We start from the raw sequence: 16,839 nt of genomic DNA, 5'->3' as shown, positions 1-16,839 counted from the left end.
ATAAAGCAAAGGCAAATTTCAAATCAGTTTCTATCCAAGTCTTTCTCAGTTGCTGAATTATAATAAAGTCCAAATGAAATAAGTTTAATTGTATTTAGAAAGTAACAATGCTAGCAGTTATGCTTGCAGGACACATAATGCAATTATAGATTGGATATTCATATTAATTGAATATTCAGCAATCTGTTCCTTTCATTCCCTTTTCCCTTTTTGTGCCCATTGTAATTCTGGCTGGTAGAGAAACTTCCTGTCTCCCATGGGAAGAGACTTATATGTTCATAGTATATAAAGGTAGGTAACATTTAGAAAATAGTGGTAATAGATTAAGGAAGAAGGGTAATAGAGGAGTAAACATGATTGGACCCAAAAGAAATTATGATGCAAACTGAGTTTTTTAACTAATTATTTATGAGGACTATTTTCAAGAAAATAAGATTTATTCAACAAAATAATACATTTGAGCAAAAATGCAATATTTTCTGTCTATGGAGCTCCAGACCTTCAATCCTGTATACTCACCTCTGGAATTTTTTCCCATTTGTCACCTGAGATGTAGTGTCTAGATGTAGTGCGCTTTGTGTGTGTCTTATAGAAGCATAAAGTGCTTATCCTGGAAGAGACCCTTGAGCCCATCTAGGGAGCAGCATGACAAAGACAGAGGTGTCCAGCTCTTGGCCAGTGACTGCAGAACTCCCTAATGCCATTGGAACCAGATGAAAATGTAATTGGGAAATGTTTAACAAAATAAAAGTACAATACAACACTAATAATGTTAAAGTGTGGTTTTCTAAGTCCATGTGCAGCCTGTAGGGAGCCATTTCTATTTAAGTCTGAGGCCACTGGAGTAAAAGAGGAAGTTTGGGAACAGAGAACTTATGTTCAAAGTGTGTCTCTGCTATTTGGTTAACTGTGTGTCCTTGGAAAAGTCCCTTGACTTCCCTTGAGTTTTTCCTTTATCAAAGGGTTAAACTATATGGCCCCTATGATTCCTTCTAGCTCTGAATCCTAATCTAACTAATACCTTCCTCATACAGAGGAGAAAACTGAGGCACAGAAAGATAATGTGACATTCTGAAGGTTACATAGTTAATTGGTAGAGCTGATATCAGAATACAAGTTTCTTGGTTCCTACTTCAAGGATCTTTCTATTACACAGTCTACATATAACAACCACCCTAGCTCCTTACCCTAATATTATCCCCACCTGAGAGCCCTGTTCCAATGATAGGGTTTCCCTGTTTTGATTCCCTGCCTATTCCTCCCAGTCCTCAAATTTAGAATCCTACCTGCTTCCCCCTCTCAGACTTCCAGAGGAATACCATTCATTATCCTGAGACTCAGTTCCTATAGATGAATCCTGCTACCTCCTGCTAGATCTCTCTAACCTCCCTGCCTGTCTCTACACCAGACTCCTCTGATGCTATAGTGTGACTCATCTGCTGAGATATTTGCAAATACCAACTGCTAGCCTGACTAGACTTCCTCTTAGTTGGCCAATAAGCATTTATTAAGCACCAGTTCTGTGCCAGGCTCTATGTCAAGCCTTAGGGATACAAAAGGCAAAAGACAATCCCTGCCTTCAAGGAGTTTACAATCTAATAGATAAGTCCAAGTATTACAAACAAATACTTTTGTTAAGGGGATTTGTTCTGTGAAGTTTAGATTTGGTCAAAGGGCAGCACTTGAGGAGCTAGAGGGCCATATGTGGCCTTGAGGCCACAGGTTCCCCACCCTTGCCTGAGGATTACAGACTTTGAGATGTAAGAGATCATGGAGGCCATCTAAATGAACCCCTGATTTTATATATCACCAGTTATGACTACTGACTCCTACCCAGACCATTGTCCCACAGTTTATAAATCCTGGTCTCCCAAGGTCTAACCCATCCCATACCTGATGGCCCATGTTCTAACATCCTGTGTAGCAAATAGATATATAAGTAGCGCAGTTCTATTTTTATATAATTTTTATGATGGTTATCATTTTTAAGTTGCTTAATTTTCTTTCGGGGGTATTGATTGGGGGTGAGTTAACATATAGTATGAAGTCTGAAAATATGCAACAAAACAAGACTACTATAGTTGTCCCCAGCAGATGTCACTTTGGAGGGTGGTTTGGCTGAGGAGAGTTTTTCTCTCTTCCTTTAAGGACTAGCTAGAACTGATTATCCCCAGCCATGCCTATCTCCTCTCACTGGGGACAGTTCAGGGAATGCCAGCCTCTGCTCCCCTCCCCTCCCCTCTCTCTGGGTTAGAGATAATAAGTCATTATTATGTGTGTGTGTTTTGTGTGTGTGTGTGTGTGTGTGTGTGTATGTGTGTGTCTGTGTCTGTGTGCATATAAAAGACACATACATATATGCATATAACATGTATATGTGTATATATGTATAATATATTTATATAACATGTATGTATTATATGTATAATAGAGATAACAAGTCATCATTATTCAAAGAGACCTTTTTGCAGAAAAAAAGGATATTTTTAGCTTGAGTGTTATTTTCCCTAGGGCCAGAGTCCCCAACTGACTAGACTTCTTTTCTGTGAAGAATTAAAACACTCTAAAGTATAGAGGTTATTAATAAAACAAAGAAAAGTACTGAGATTCCAGCCAATATTTAGTCACCAGGCTGGAACAAAAGTTTCCCAGCTCGCTAAATTCTACACAGTAAAATGTCCACTGGCTGTCCTAGTCTCTCCCACCACATGTACACACATATATTCTATAGCAAAGATGTTAAATCAAGTCACAGTTAAAGTTATCTTTATCTAGGCAAACTGGAATTACAGTACAAAGAGCAGTCAAGCAAACTGAAAAGAGCAGAGAAACACTTAGTAGTTAATAATGCCGACCATTTGTGGGCAGCAATAAAGCAATGTTTAAGGGTTACTCAGACACTGCTCTTTGAGTCCTATAGGATTCTGTTAAATGTAATCTCAAAGGTGGTGGAGTGGGCTCCAGCTGCTATAATGTTTTTGGTCATTTCTTCTGCAGATTATCCTCCATTTGCTGCTGGAGCCACTACTTTCTGTCTCCCTGGAAAATTAATTCCAAACTTCTCAAGCTGGCATAAACCCTTGCTCACTCCAAGCAAGGAGTTTCTGTCTCTTCCAGGGCTGGAAAGGCAGCTATCTGAGAGGCTGAATTTCATTTCCCAGGAGGCCCATGCAGATAAACCCTAGAGACATGCTCTGCCTGCATATCTGTTTCCAGAGTAATGATGAGATGATATTGGTTATGTTATGACATAAATTGGAAACCAGAAAGATGATTCTCCCTCAACATCATACCCTTTATTCATTCTGAAAGACCCTTCAAAATGACAACCAGTTGAAAAATCTGATTTCTTTCTCTACATCTCTATCCACTCAGCCATCATCCTTGTTCATTCTCTTTTTACCTCCCACCTATATTGCAATAACTTCCTAATTATTCTCCCTCTTTCACCTCTTTCTCCCTTCCAATCTACCCTTCACACAGCTGCCATGATTTCCTGAAGTATGGGTCTAACCATGTCACTCCCCAACTTCAGAGGCTCTCTATTACCTTAAGGATCAAATAAAAACTCTTCTTTTTAATAGTTAAAGCTCTTCACATCCTGTGTACTTCTATCTTTCCAATCCTCTTACAAATTACTCCTCTCTACTAACTCTACTGTCCAGCCTGTTGCATTTGCCTGCTTGCTAGTTCTCATACACAATGTTCCATTTCCCATTTCCATATTTTTGCACTGTCTAGCCTCCGCATCTCTGCCTCTCAGACTCTCTCAACTCAAACATTCTCCCAGTTCCCCCCAGTTACTGCTTTCCCCCCTTAGTTTACCTTCTATCTAGCTGTATATAAAATGCATATCCGTATTATTTCACCAAAAAAGATTACAAATTCCTCGAAGGCAGAAACCATTTAAAAAAATGGTATCCCTGGGATTTAATAGAGTGCCTGGCACATAATAAGAACTTAATAAATGTTTGTTGATTAATTAATTGACTAATTTCCCTATTTTAGTGAATATGGCTTTCTATACCTAATTACAGACAATGATTTCACATCTAATAGCAAAGAGGTTAAGACTTGTACCAATGATAGTATACTCAGTTCTGTAGTGATCTACAGGAACAAATTCTTCAGCGAGTGCCAGTAAACTACATTAGTCTCCATCAGCAACTACCAGGAGAAAATATGTAGCTAAAAGGTTCTAAACCCAGAAATAGGGTGATATAGAGTAGGCAAGAGAGCTTATTGGGACCCCAATTTATGAGATTCTGGGTTAAAAATGCCTACATTATGACAAGTCTTGGAGAGAAGCACTTACCTGTGCTCTACATCTCCTCACCTAAGAAGACAGTTTTGGAGTTCAGAGGGGAAATATCCTTTTCTTGCTGGGAATTCGGATGTCCAGCTGAATCTTCTCTAGGTCTTAGCCAGGGATGAAGACTTTAAGCATAGAGAATGGCACAAAGGTATGGTGCTAGGAGGGTATGAAGTGTGCGAGTGAATGGCTATACCGGGACTTTAGAGACAAAAAAGGTATTTCCTAAGACATATACCCCCCACCCCACAATTTAACTCACATTTAGGGAATAGAGAAGTAGATTCCTGACGACTGGAAAAGACAGCTCTGGTCATCCAAATCCATTTCAATGAACTAAAATTAAGTAATATCAAGGCAAAGTCTGAGCAAAAGGGCATAAAGCAGAATAAAGAGAAGTCCGAGATGAGGGCCAGGATTAACCATGAGGGACTAGGCAATTATGGGAAGCTGCTAGGTGGTGCAGTGGATAGAATGCCAAGCCTAGAGTCAGGAAGACTCCTCTTCCCGAGTTCAAATCTGGCCTCAGATACTTACTAGCTGTGTGACTGTGTGACCTGGGCCAGTCACTTCACCCTGTTTGCCTCAGTTTCCTCATCTGTAAAATGAGCTGGAGAAAGAAATAACAAAAAACTCCAACTCCAATACCTTTGCTAAGAAAACCACAAATGGTGCTCACAGAGTCAGACATGATTGAACAACAACAATCTGATCTCTTACCATAAATATGATCCCTGTGATATGCTTCTCTGAAGCTCTTCACAGCCAATTCCCTTGCAAACAAGTAAGAGGCTAGTGTGCAATTATTAGTGAATGAGGGGTAAAGGAGGTTGAGAGAAGGGAGAAATAAAGGCTCCTAGATTCAGAGCTAAATGGGACTCCAGAGGTCATCTGATTCAATCCCCTCATGTCACATATGATTGACTTGTCCAAGATCACAAAAGAAGTAGGTGCAGAGCTGGGATTTGAACCAGTCCTCTGACTCCAAATACAAAAATACTTCTCAATCCTTGTGGGCTTCTCTCTTCCAGGAGTCCTGAGATTTAAGTGAGCAAGTCCTGTAAACAGGAACAGTGTCATTTATAATCCCGAAGGAGCTACCAATGAGCCAAGACCTAAGCTCATGTTGGGGAAGAATGAGGGTTACTAGTGTAGTGGGGTACAGAAGGTCCACTAAGCTTCCACAGCAACAAACCTTCCACTGGAAGGTTTTGAGTAGAGAAGCAATATGATCCAATCTATAAATAAGGTAGATTAGTCTGATAATAACATGAAATGTGGATTGGAATGGGGAGAAGTGTAAAAATTGAATGAGTCACCAATTGAATGAGCTGAGTCAGCATAATTTGGAGGGAATGGAACTGAGGTGTGAGGAAAGTCTCTTAGTTTGCTACTTTAAAAAATGTGCCTGCAGTACAATCAAATTAGGTACTATCTCCATGGTTAGAGACTCAAACTCTGCCAGGCTTTCTCTTGCTGTATGACTCTCACTTATAGAAACAGGGTCTAGATCTGTGGTTCCATTGGCATAGAAAACTCCCAGATGAGAAAACTCCATGTACTGATGTAGGTCATCACCTTCTTTGGCACTTTTAGTCTTAGAGAATTTCCTAAAGCACTTAGAAGTCAAGTGAAGTCAACTGAGAAGTCAAGGGTGCCCATAATTACATATACTGACATGTCAGAGTCAGGGTTTGAACTTAGGTTTTCCTGGCTCCAAGACTAGCTCTTTATCCCCTATATTACACTGCATTTCATAACTTTCACCATGCCTTTCCATCAATTCTCCATTTGTTTTTGTTCAGTCCTTTCAGACTCTTTGTGACCCAATTTTGGGGGTTTTCTTGCCAAAAAAAAAATACACTGGATTGGTTTGCCATTTCCTTCTCCAGCTCATTTTACAGATGAAGAAACTGAGGCCAACCATGCCAACATGGAAACTGCACTAAGACCACTAACTAGTTTAATATTTTCATTTGATTTTATCATGCATTAAGTAAGGGCTCTAAGTTTAAATTCTAAGGAAATAAAATGTTGAAATTCTCTCATATACTTTTACTTCAATAGATATTTTCCTGGTGACATTCTTTTAGTGGAAGTCACAGACAATTTACATATATTTAGAAATAGACACATCAATTTCACTTATTTTCCCCCCAAAAAAAGTGCAAACCATAAAGGAAAGTACTCTACTAGAAAATTGTAGATGATTTAGTCACTTACTTTTAGATAAAATGACAAATTTCCAACACATGGTTTCCATTTTTTAATATGTCTGGTTATATATGTGCCAGGCTAGCTGTACATGGCTTAGTGGATTCTAATTTTGTTGTCAACCCTGAAAGTACCACATCTAGGGAAAAGAGGACACAATCCCCCATCTTTCCATTTGGCCAGCTAAGCATATTGACCTTAGCCAGATTTTTGTCATATAGCTTTTTTTTTTTTTACTGCTTGCTAAATCTGGTGCTTATTAGCCTTGACAGCCATGATGAATTCCAGAGTGGAGATGTCCTCAGTCTTCATAGCTGATTCATGAAGCAGGAGAAGCTTGATGATGGCACATCATTCTTCTAGCAACACTCTTCCTAAGATTCTTGAGCTGTCTATGGAACTATAGCATCTTGAGTTGTCAAAAGCTGATCCATATTTCAATTTTATTCTTTCTATGCTTTTGGACATTCTTCATCATCACCTTTTTGGCTTTCAGGGCCTTTAACTTGGTTTCTATCTAAATAGAATGTGACATTTCAAAAGTTTGAGAGACAGTTCCTGAGTAATTAATCGTTTTATTACCAATGCTAGCATATTGTTAATAAAATGGTCAGTGACACTCTCAAGTGCCAAAGACCCTTCATGGAACCCATTTAATGCTTATGTGCCCTTGGAAGGGTTGGTACTCCTGAGGAAGGCAATCGACTCTGATTTGTTAATAAGTAATGAGAGAGAATGAAGAATATAATGAGAGGTGGATCTATTTCGATGAGGGGCTAGGGGACATGACTTTGATTATGGCATTTACTTCCAAATCACCCCAGACTTTTGGAAATCTGGACAAAGGGTCTATTTCCCTCACCCAATTCCTGAGCAGAACACAATGAGCCAGAATTTCACCTTAGATTAAATTCCCTGTAAGGTTGGTTGGGGTAGCAATATTTATCTAATATTATCACTCCTATCCTACACAGGCTGAGCCTTGAAATGAGAACTTTAAAAAAAGGGGAAAACTCTGGATCTCTCCAAATCATTGGCTTTTTATAATCATTTCTCTCAAGAACATAGAAAAACTCAAATATCTATTTTGGGAATTCATAATTTAGGGTTCGTAAACTTTTAAAATATATATGTATATATACATATATGTATTTTAACTACTTCAATAAACTGATTTCTTTTGTAATCCCATGTATTTTTTGTTTGTTTGTTTTTCAAAACATTATTGCATAGACTTTACCAGACTGCCAAAGAGGTTCTGGATATTTCTGTCTACTGCCTCTATTTTGACTTTAGCCTTTCCCAACACCTAATCTCTGGGATGTTAGCTAGGCCCCACTGAGGGGCAAAAGTGAGAGCCAAAGGAGAATGAATTCATGCATAGTGAACCAACTGTGTTGGTTTCATTGCAACCCTAAATCCCCAGATCATTGACTCTACTTGTGAGAAAAGAAAGAAATGCATGGATTTAGTTTGTATTCTCTGAAGGTGAGACTCCTAACTTGTCCCACCAACTTTCCAGGATCTGTGTTTCTTTTGCAGGTTGGCCCCAGTTCAGTATGTTACATTGCTTAGTTCCCATAAATGATCTCCTTCTATGTAATAGAACCAGCATTTTCCTTTCCCCTGACAGTGCAACTTCCCTGATGTGGCTTCTTGCTCTAGGAGCAATAAAAGCCTCAGCCATCACCCCAGCCTCTCAGAGTGAGTGGCAAGAAGACTTGTATGAACTCATGCACAATGAAGTGAGAAACAGAAGAATAATTTATACTATAATATCAATATTGTAAAAGATAAACAATTCTGAAAAACTTAAGGAGTCATTCAACTTAATGATTAAGTCCTGACAAAGAAGAATTTTGCAGAATAGGAAACACATTTTTAGATATGTCCTGTATGGAAATTTGTTTTCTTGACTATGCTAATATAATATAAGAAACCTCTCTCTCTCTCTCTCTCTCTCTCTCTCTCTCTCTCTCTCTCTCTCTCTCTCTCTCTCCCCCTCTCTCTCTCTCCCTCCTCTTCCCCCCCTTTCTCTCTCTCTTTTCCCCTCCTCTCTTCCTTTCCTTCCCTCCCCTTTCCCTTCCTTCTTCCTTCTTTATTTCTTCCTTGCTTGCTTGCTTCATTCTGGATTTGGAGGTGGTGGGAGAAGGAATAAGAGGGGGAAAAAAAGTAAATGCTTAATAATTCAAAAAGCAAAACAAATCAATAGTTTGAGACAAGTACCATAAGTACCAGATATAGAATAAAAATGTAAATAGTATTTAAAACTATCTTTACATATAAGTAAAAAAAATAAAATGCTATTTACTAAAACCAAATGTAAATAGTAAAAATGATGATAGCAATAATAAGACCAGTTTGGCCCCTGATCAAGTGAGCCTCAATAAGCCATAAACTAAATGATTCTGCCTCAGCCAAGAATTAACCTATTCTCTGTACCCTTGCTGGTTCTTTTGACTGGACGATATCTGAGCAGAGAATAATATTCTGATACTGCCATGCTGTGACTGGATGACTTCATTGGCTGCTGCCTACTTGTATTGAATAAATTCTGCTGTAGCCAAAGGTCTACTTCTCTACTGGAATCTGGAAGCCAAGCTTCAAAAAATTTCTTGTGGTATTTTCATGCCAACACAGCCTTAATTTTGGATCTCTTCTTCTAGACCAGGATTCCAAATACTAGAGAACATTTGCCAGAGATGAGGCATGTGTGAGTGCTACCTAGACCACTCACCACCTTTCCCCCACTTCCCACAGCTTGCCAGAATCAACTCTCACTGTATCCCTAACAAGGTATTTGTCAGAATCACAGCTCCCCCTCCTCTCCAACAGGAATTGCCATAGGAGCTAGTTGGGATAATGGATAGAGCTCCAGACTTGAGTCAGGAAAGACCAAATTTGTATATTGCCTCCACCATTTCTTAGTTCTTTGACCCTTGATACTAGCACTTACTTTACCTGTTTTGGTTTAGACAACTTGGTGGCCTCTGTTACTTGGGTCTTACCATATTGCAGAGACACCAACTTTAGTCCTAGAGTAGCTCAAGGGATCAACTTTGGAAGGAGAAGGAATTATGGGTACAGCCACACTCAGCATAAATGCTAGCTATTAAATGCTAGCTAAGGGACTCACTCTACTCTAGGTTAATAGGCTTGCATAGACAGTAGGCTAGGTACACTAGCACAACTGGTCCACCTTTGTGCCTCCCTCCAACCCTTGGCATTATTTCATAAAAGACTATTTCTTTCTTAGGCCTCAAGGAAAGAAAAGGCTGAAAAATCAGTTTGGGTTCCTTCTGAGTTATTGCTTAGAACATGTCAACGTTTTCTTAGCTAGTTCTTTTCCTTCCATTCTTCTAGTCTTGTGAGGTTGTTTAGTGTCTGTTTTACAAGTTGGTCACACTTTTGTGAAATACGGACATTCAGAATGAGGATCACAGGGACCTTCTTTGATGCCTAGATTGCCAATGGAATACATATTAGAATTAATCAAACTAAGACAGCAGCCACCGCTGGATGTCAGAACCCCCAAATTTAGCAAATTTTTGAACCTTTATCTCTTTAAATGCAGATATGCATTTAAAGGCTGACTAAGAAGGCCATTGCAAAATCACATAAGCTCCCTAAAGTGTTTACAAATTCTTACCAGCATATTTATTGTTATTTTTTCATACAGTTCCAAAACACCTGAACAAAACCCATGCTGAGAACTGGCTTCCTTAGCTCAGAAGAGGGCTCTTTATGGCCAAGTAATAAACTAGAAAAGCAGGAATTTATAATGAAATGAGGGACACATCCCTCTGGCTGAAAAATATGTCACAAAGCAGGAAATCCCAACAGTTACTTCAGTTCCTATCTTTTTTTTTCAGGATAGTTATCTTAGTCTTAAAAAAAGATATTTTAAAACTTTGCATTTTAAAACTGTTGCTAACCTTCTCCTGATCTAAAGTTGCCTTGCATTAAAAATAACAGTTATTCAGTACTAATACATTCACTTTCTTTTGAACATTTGTTATTATTATTATTTTAATTTGGAGTTCCAAATGCCCTCTATCCCATCCCCCCATGCATTGAGAAGGCAAGCAATATGATACCTATTCTACATGTGAAGTTATGCAAAACATATTTCCATATTAGCCATGTTGCAAAGGAAAACAAGCAAGAAAATTAAAGAAAGTGAAAAAATATGTTCAATCTGCACTCAGAGTTCATCAGTTCTCTCTCTGGAGGTGAATAGCATTTTTCATCATGGATCCTTTGGAATTGTTGATTCACTTTCTTTTGAAAAGGCATGGTAAGGGTAACATCTGAAAAAACATCACTCCTGAAAGTTTGAGTTAAATCGTATTTATTAACTACAAACCATGCCATGTTTGCCAATTTTAGTCTTAAGAAGTATCATCATGAACATTGTATTCTTTGTTGAAAAAGGACTGCCATTCCTAGAATCACACCATTCACATCCTCAGAAACCTCTCTCCAAGCATTGCTTTCTGACCTTGGAATTTGCAATCTGGAAAAACAAAAACAAAACCAGCCATAACAACTGAGCTGAGCTGGACTGAAATGCTTAGTCACACGCAACAACTCCAAACAATTCATAGTGCATTAGCCATCCGTGGCTTAATAAAGTGACATGTTTACAACGTTAAAGGAAATCAGGTGTTTTCATGTTAAATGAAAAAAAAATTTATGTACTGTTATTATAATATTCTTTGCCTGGCCTCTCTCACTCTATCCATCATCCAGAGTTACTCACTAAATACGCTGGCAACTGCCTGCTGGAATACTGGGTGGTAATAACTCAGAATCCACCAAATGTAAGTATCTGTGTGAAGTCTTAGACAGAAGCCAGGTAACAAACATGGAAGAAAAAAAGATATTTCCCAATCATAAAAAGATGAAAAAACAAAGACTTACCAATCTGTCTTCTCCCTCACCAGAATGGAATATGTCAAAAGGACAAAGCTTATCAGCACCGTATTTAGAATAGGTTTCTTGATGCTTTCATAATTTAAAGGGTGATTCCTATGAATATAAGGAATAGACTGTCCCCTACATTATTTGAGGGTCATCTTTGTTTTAATATGTCTCCTCTACTGGCCTTCTGAGATGCTGTTGATTCCTAGCATTAAAAAAGCAATCCTCTGACTAAACAATTTTATTTCCAATATAGTATAAGCTCTTGAATAAAAAAGAGACTGTTTTTCATTTTGTTCTGTAATGGAACTAGCTTCTAGCACAAGGCACATTTTAAATGCCTGTTTCATTATTGAAATGGGCCTCTTAAGACCCCCCTCCGTAAAATGTAAATATGCCTGGGATTGATAATACATCACCCTGTCATTTACTACCACTTTGGTATACATTTATTTTTGATCACCTTGAAAAGCAACAGGGATTTGAGGTATGGTTAACGGGAAAGATCAGGAATCAGAAAGGAACATAAGATGTGGGAGGGTGGCCTAGATTTGTTCTAGTTAATCCTAGAAGAAAAACCTAGGTGCAATGATTATACATTGCAACAAGGCAGATTCCAGCTTGGCATGAGAAACAACTTCCTGAAAATGAAAGCTGTTTAAAGTGGAATGGTACTAAGGTAGTAAAAATGTCTTCAAATCAGTCCTAAAAGGTGACTTGTCAGAATGACTGTTTGGGTAGGGAATTGACTGTATCAGTGGTTCCAAAGTCAAATAGAAACATATCTCTGGGAGCTATGTATTGGCTTAGAAAACCACAAATTAACATTATCTGTTTTATTACACATGTATATGTACATATAAATTAAATTTCATTAAATATTTCTCCATTACACTTTGATCTGGTTAGTACACTACAGAATTTTGCTAGGAGGCCTTGAGTTTGACCCCTCTCAACTAGATGACCTTTAAAGATTTTCTTAACTGAAATTCTGTGATGTCACAGCTGAGAAGAAGAAATCTCACCTCTTGGCTCTAAGTAGGAAGAAGGAAGCTACAGGAGAATACTGGGTCAGGAGGTTAGCAGAAACAACATTTAGGAAGAGGTATCAAGATGAGGAAATGAGCTATCAGAGATACTCCTGAAGTTAAAATTTACCACCTTCACACTTTTTAGTGGGGCTGGCTCTGCTCTTGTATGATTGAATCTTAGTTTTCATTTCTGAAAATTCAGAATTTTCAGCATTGACTCTCAGTTCAGATTACTTTCCACCTACTTTGTAAATAACTTGTATACTTGTATACGCATAGATATTTACATATTGTCTTACTAGAATATATGCTCCTTGAGGACAGGGACTGAGTTTTGTTTTGTTTTTGTTTGCTTTTCCCTTTCTTTGTATCATCAGCACTGGCACATAGTAAGTTCTTAATAAGTGTTTATTGATTAATTGACTTACTGATGTCAAATCCTTTAGTAAACTTTAAGCTCAGTATTCTGTTCTCAGGGCTTACACGTATTTTTATTTCCCATTCCAGGGAAGACCATATTTTCTAGAAGGAAATACCAATATGGACTGTTTTGTGCCTGGTCTTTCTCACTCTATTCTTCAGTAAAAGCTTCTCACTAAATAATGTGCACACTGCCAGCTGGAATGTTGGGAAGCCTTGGGAAGGCTCATGGGAAACTGTCCTCCATCTGAGTAAGGGTGCATTAGCTCCCTAAAGCCGGCTGGGCAAATTTCCACCATACCAATCTCCTTACAGAGTTTCCATGAAAGCTTTTCCCTCCCAACAGAAAAGTACTGGTCTCCCCCACAGAAGTTCAGAGCTACAGAATTTTTGAGTGGGGAGGGGCCTCAGAGACCCTCCAGTCTAATTTGGACCCAAAAAAAAATTCCTCTCCAATGTAGCAGACTTATGGTTATCCATTTCTTTGTCACAGATCACCAGGCAAAAGTGCCTGACTATTCCCTGACTCTGAGGTCCCACTCAATCTAAATCTGGAATCAACAGTTAGTTTTATTTTGTGTCTGTTTGTCTTTTGTAATTGTTAGTTGGGTAACATCGTTGAAACTAAGCCCATCACCCAGTCAGAAACTTTTCCAACCAAATCATCATCTAATCCAACTTTGCAAATAGTGTCTTGGAAAAGTCCTTTACAACATGCATGGATGTGACCTAAATAGTGTTTTCTCCTTCAGGCCTATCCCTGCCACCATTGCTTCTCTTTCTTCTTTTCACATCACTAAGCTCAGAAAACTCAAGCATCCACCTAGAGTAAATACACTTAAGAGTTTCTACATAAACACAGGTTCCCAGAGAAAGCAAATTTTAAATGTATGAAAGCCAGTAGAGTAGATTACATTTCTTTTAGGCTTACTGCCCTGTCTGATTTTCATTAGGCCCACCCTGATTTCTTTCAGTACCTAGGAGTTGAGGTTACAGCTTGTTTTCATGGAAAATTTAGCTAATTTAGAGCAATTGAATATTCTCTTTAGTTTTTACTTGGTCAAGCTGGTACTATGCTTTAGAGAAGAAATGGTAGCTGTGGTTCTACTTAGCTGAACATCGAGGACAAAATGTCCTTATTCTAGCATAGCCTAGTGTCTAGAAAGACAGCTTCAGAATCAGGATAAACCTGCACTCAAGACTCTGATACATACTGGCTCTGTGACCTTAGACAAGTCCTGAAACCTTTATTGTTTCAAGTTTTCAAGACAGCAAATTGTTGGATTGTTGTCTGTCTCATTGGCAGAGAGCTCTAAATCATTGAAATTACAGGTCTACTTTTGAAAAAAGGAGGTAGATATGTGAGGAAGGGAAGAAACAGATTTTGGACAATTCATCTTCTCTTTAACTCCTCAGTAAGTATTGAAAAGAAATGGATCTCAACAGCTGTCTACACATTACCAATGAACTACACATTTTAGCTTAATAGAGAAAATTCCAAATGTACTGCAGTTAATGGTGTTAGGGGAGATTTAGAGTGCAAAGAGGCCATTCACTCTATAAAAGAATTCGCTGTTGGGATCCTTCCAAGATGGAATTAACACTTAAAATTTTTTCAAAAGGCTGAATTGCCACAAAATCACATATAGCCACAGTTATTTTTTTCAAATTTCCTAACTGCTAACAGAGCACTCCCCAGCTCCCGTTATTTCTTCCCTTCCATTCTGTTCAATGAAAATGTCACTATAATTGAGAGTTTATCATTATGGGTCACCACACTGTCGAAGTATACAATGAATTAGAAATCTTGGTAAAGAACTCTTTCTTGGTCTTTAAATATTGAAAGGTTTATATTTGTCAAGGATGCTTAAGTTCAAAATGAAAAAAAAATATGTTTAAAAATAAATCTATGCAAGACTTACTGGTTTAAAAAGGACTTGACCCAGTAGCAATATGTAATCTCTCTAAGATATGGCCAAAGTACAGTTCACAAGGGGTTCCTCTCCCTTCTACAATATCGTCTGATTATTGACTCAATGTGAATTCTCTCTAATAATCCTTTGTGCAAACTGCTAATTTGATTGTATAGAATAGAAACAAACTATAGTCTGCCATATACTACAAAATAAGTTGAATTAGAAATGAACAAGACTATGGATAATGAGTATTGTCTGAAGTAGAAGCCCTTAGTGATATATTCTTGATCCTGTGTTTTTGCTTTTTTTTTAACATTTTTTTGTCAGCCATATGAATAAAGAGATAGATAAAATTATACATAAGTTGACAAAATATGCCCAACTGGGAGTGGTAGCAAACACATTGGGACATAAAGGTTAGAGTGCTGGGCCTAGAATCAGGAAGATCCATCTTTCCAAGTTCAAATCTGGCTTCAGACACTTACTGGACAAGTCATTTAACCCTGTTTGCCTTAATTTCATCATCTGTAAAATGAGCTGAAGAACTCCAGTATTTTTGTCAAGAAAATCCCAAATGGGGTCACAAAGAGTCATATATGATTGAAAAATGACTGAACAACACTAACAAGCAAACACACTGGACAAAATGAGTCTGAATTTGTGTGGGAGCAAATCCAATAAGATACACTGTAAAAATGATTACTATAAAGTCTTATAAATGTAATATTATATACATTATATAATTATAATATTATCTTATAAATTCAAAATATATAAAATTAAAACAAATATAAATATGAAAATATAAAATATATAAAATAAAAAATATAAAATCACTTTCACAAGTACAGATAGGGAAGTGTGCTAAACAGTTGCCCAGGAAAGATCATGGATTTTTATTGAATTGTATCAAGTATAGTAAGTAACCAGGCAATGTTAATAAGATCTTTTTTGTTTTCAAGCTCTAATACCTTCTTGTTCCTGTTTAATTCTCCCATCATAATAGGAGAAGGATGCAATCTCTTCGGAATTCGTGGCCTATATTTTTATGTTCACATATCTCAGGTAAAGAACCCCTGGTCTATATCATCTCTAAAGCGTCTTTGGCTCTTCATCTGGAATCCAATGAAAATACCTACTTATAGTCTTTGACCTTTATCCTTTAAGTATGCCTACTATACAGTTAATAAGAGGAGAGATTTCCCAATAGACAGCCATGGGCTGCTTTGTCTCAAAACTGAATCTGTATATATCCCTTTGAATCTCTAAGAAGGGAACACTGCATAAGTATCATAAGACCTTATTTAAAATAGTGAGATTTTAGTAAGATTGAGCTAAGGTATTAGGAACTAGGCCCAGGTCCTTAAAAAGGCAAATGGGCTTTTAGAGGGTGGGGTGTTAACCACTGCAATCAAGACTCTGATTTGTCAATCGGCTGAGCATTACTTGATCTGGAGAGAATTATGTCTTTTGGTGGAAATTTCACCCTGGGTTATATCTCGAGAGGAAATGGTGGTTAATACCTCAGATTTACTAAGGAGCTTTGAATTCATAAGAACCCAGTGCCTTTAGGGAGACAGTTCCCCTGGGACATTATTTAGATAAAGAAAATGCTATAGCAATGAGGGCAGGTAGGTGGTGTAGGGTGTAGAATTGTGGACCTGGAATCAGGAAGACCTGAGTTCAAATACTAGTGTTGTGTAGTGAAAAACCTTAATTTAGAGTTAGAGGATCTGACTCAAATCTTGCTTCGGCACTTACTATTTGTGTGGCCTTGATCAAGTCATTTAATATTTCTAGACCTCAGTTTATCTATAAAATGAGGCAGTTAAGACTAGATGAATTCTGAGATCCCTTCCCCTTTAAAATTTATGTTGATTAAAAGAAATTAGGTTCAGCAAGGACAGCCAAGCCAGCTTTTACAGGATTCAACAAAAGTAGAGTCTGCAAGGTGACCATTCCTGCTCTAAAGGAAATTCTTGTTACTTGGATAGAACTTGAAATCCAACATTAACCACCCACT

This window comes from Phascolarctos cinereus, unplaced genomic scaffold (genome assembly GCF_003287225.1).
Source record: "Phascolarctos cinereus isolate Bilbo 61053 unplaced genomic scaffold, phaCin_HiC Scaffold_5;HRSCAF=322, whole genome shotgun sequence".
In the NCBI taxonomy this organism is placed as follows: domain Eukaryota; kingdom Metazoa; phylum Chordata; class Mammalia; order Diprotodontia; family Phascolarctidae; genus Phascolarctos; species Phascolarctos cinereus.
The sequence above is the reverse complement of the archived record's forward strand: the minus strand, read 5'-3'. Positions refer to the sequence as shown.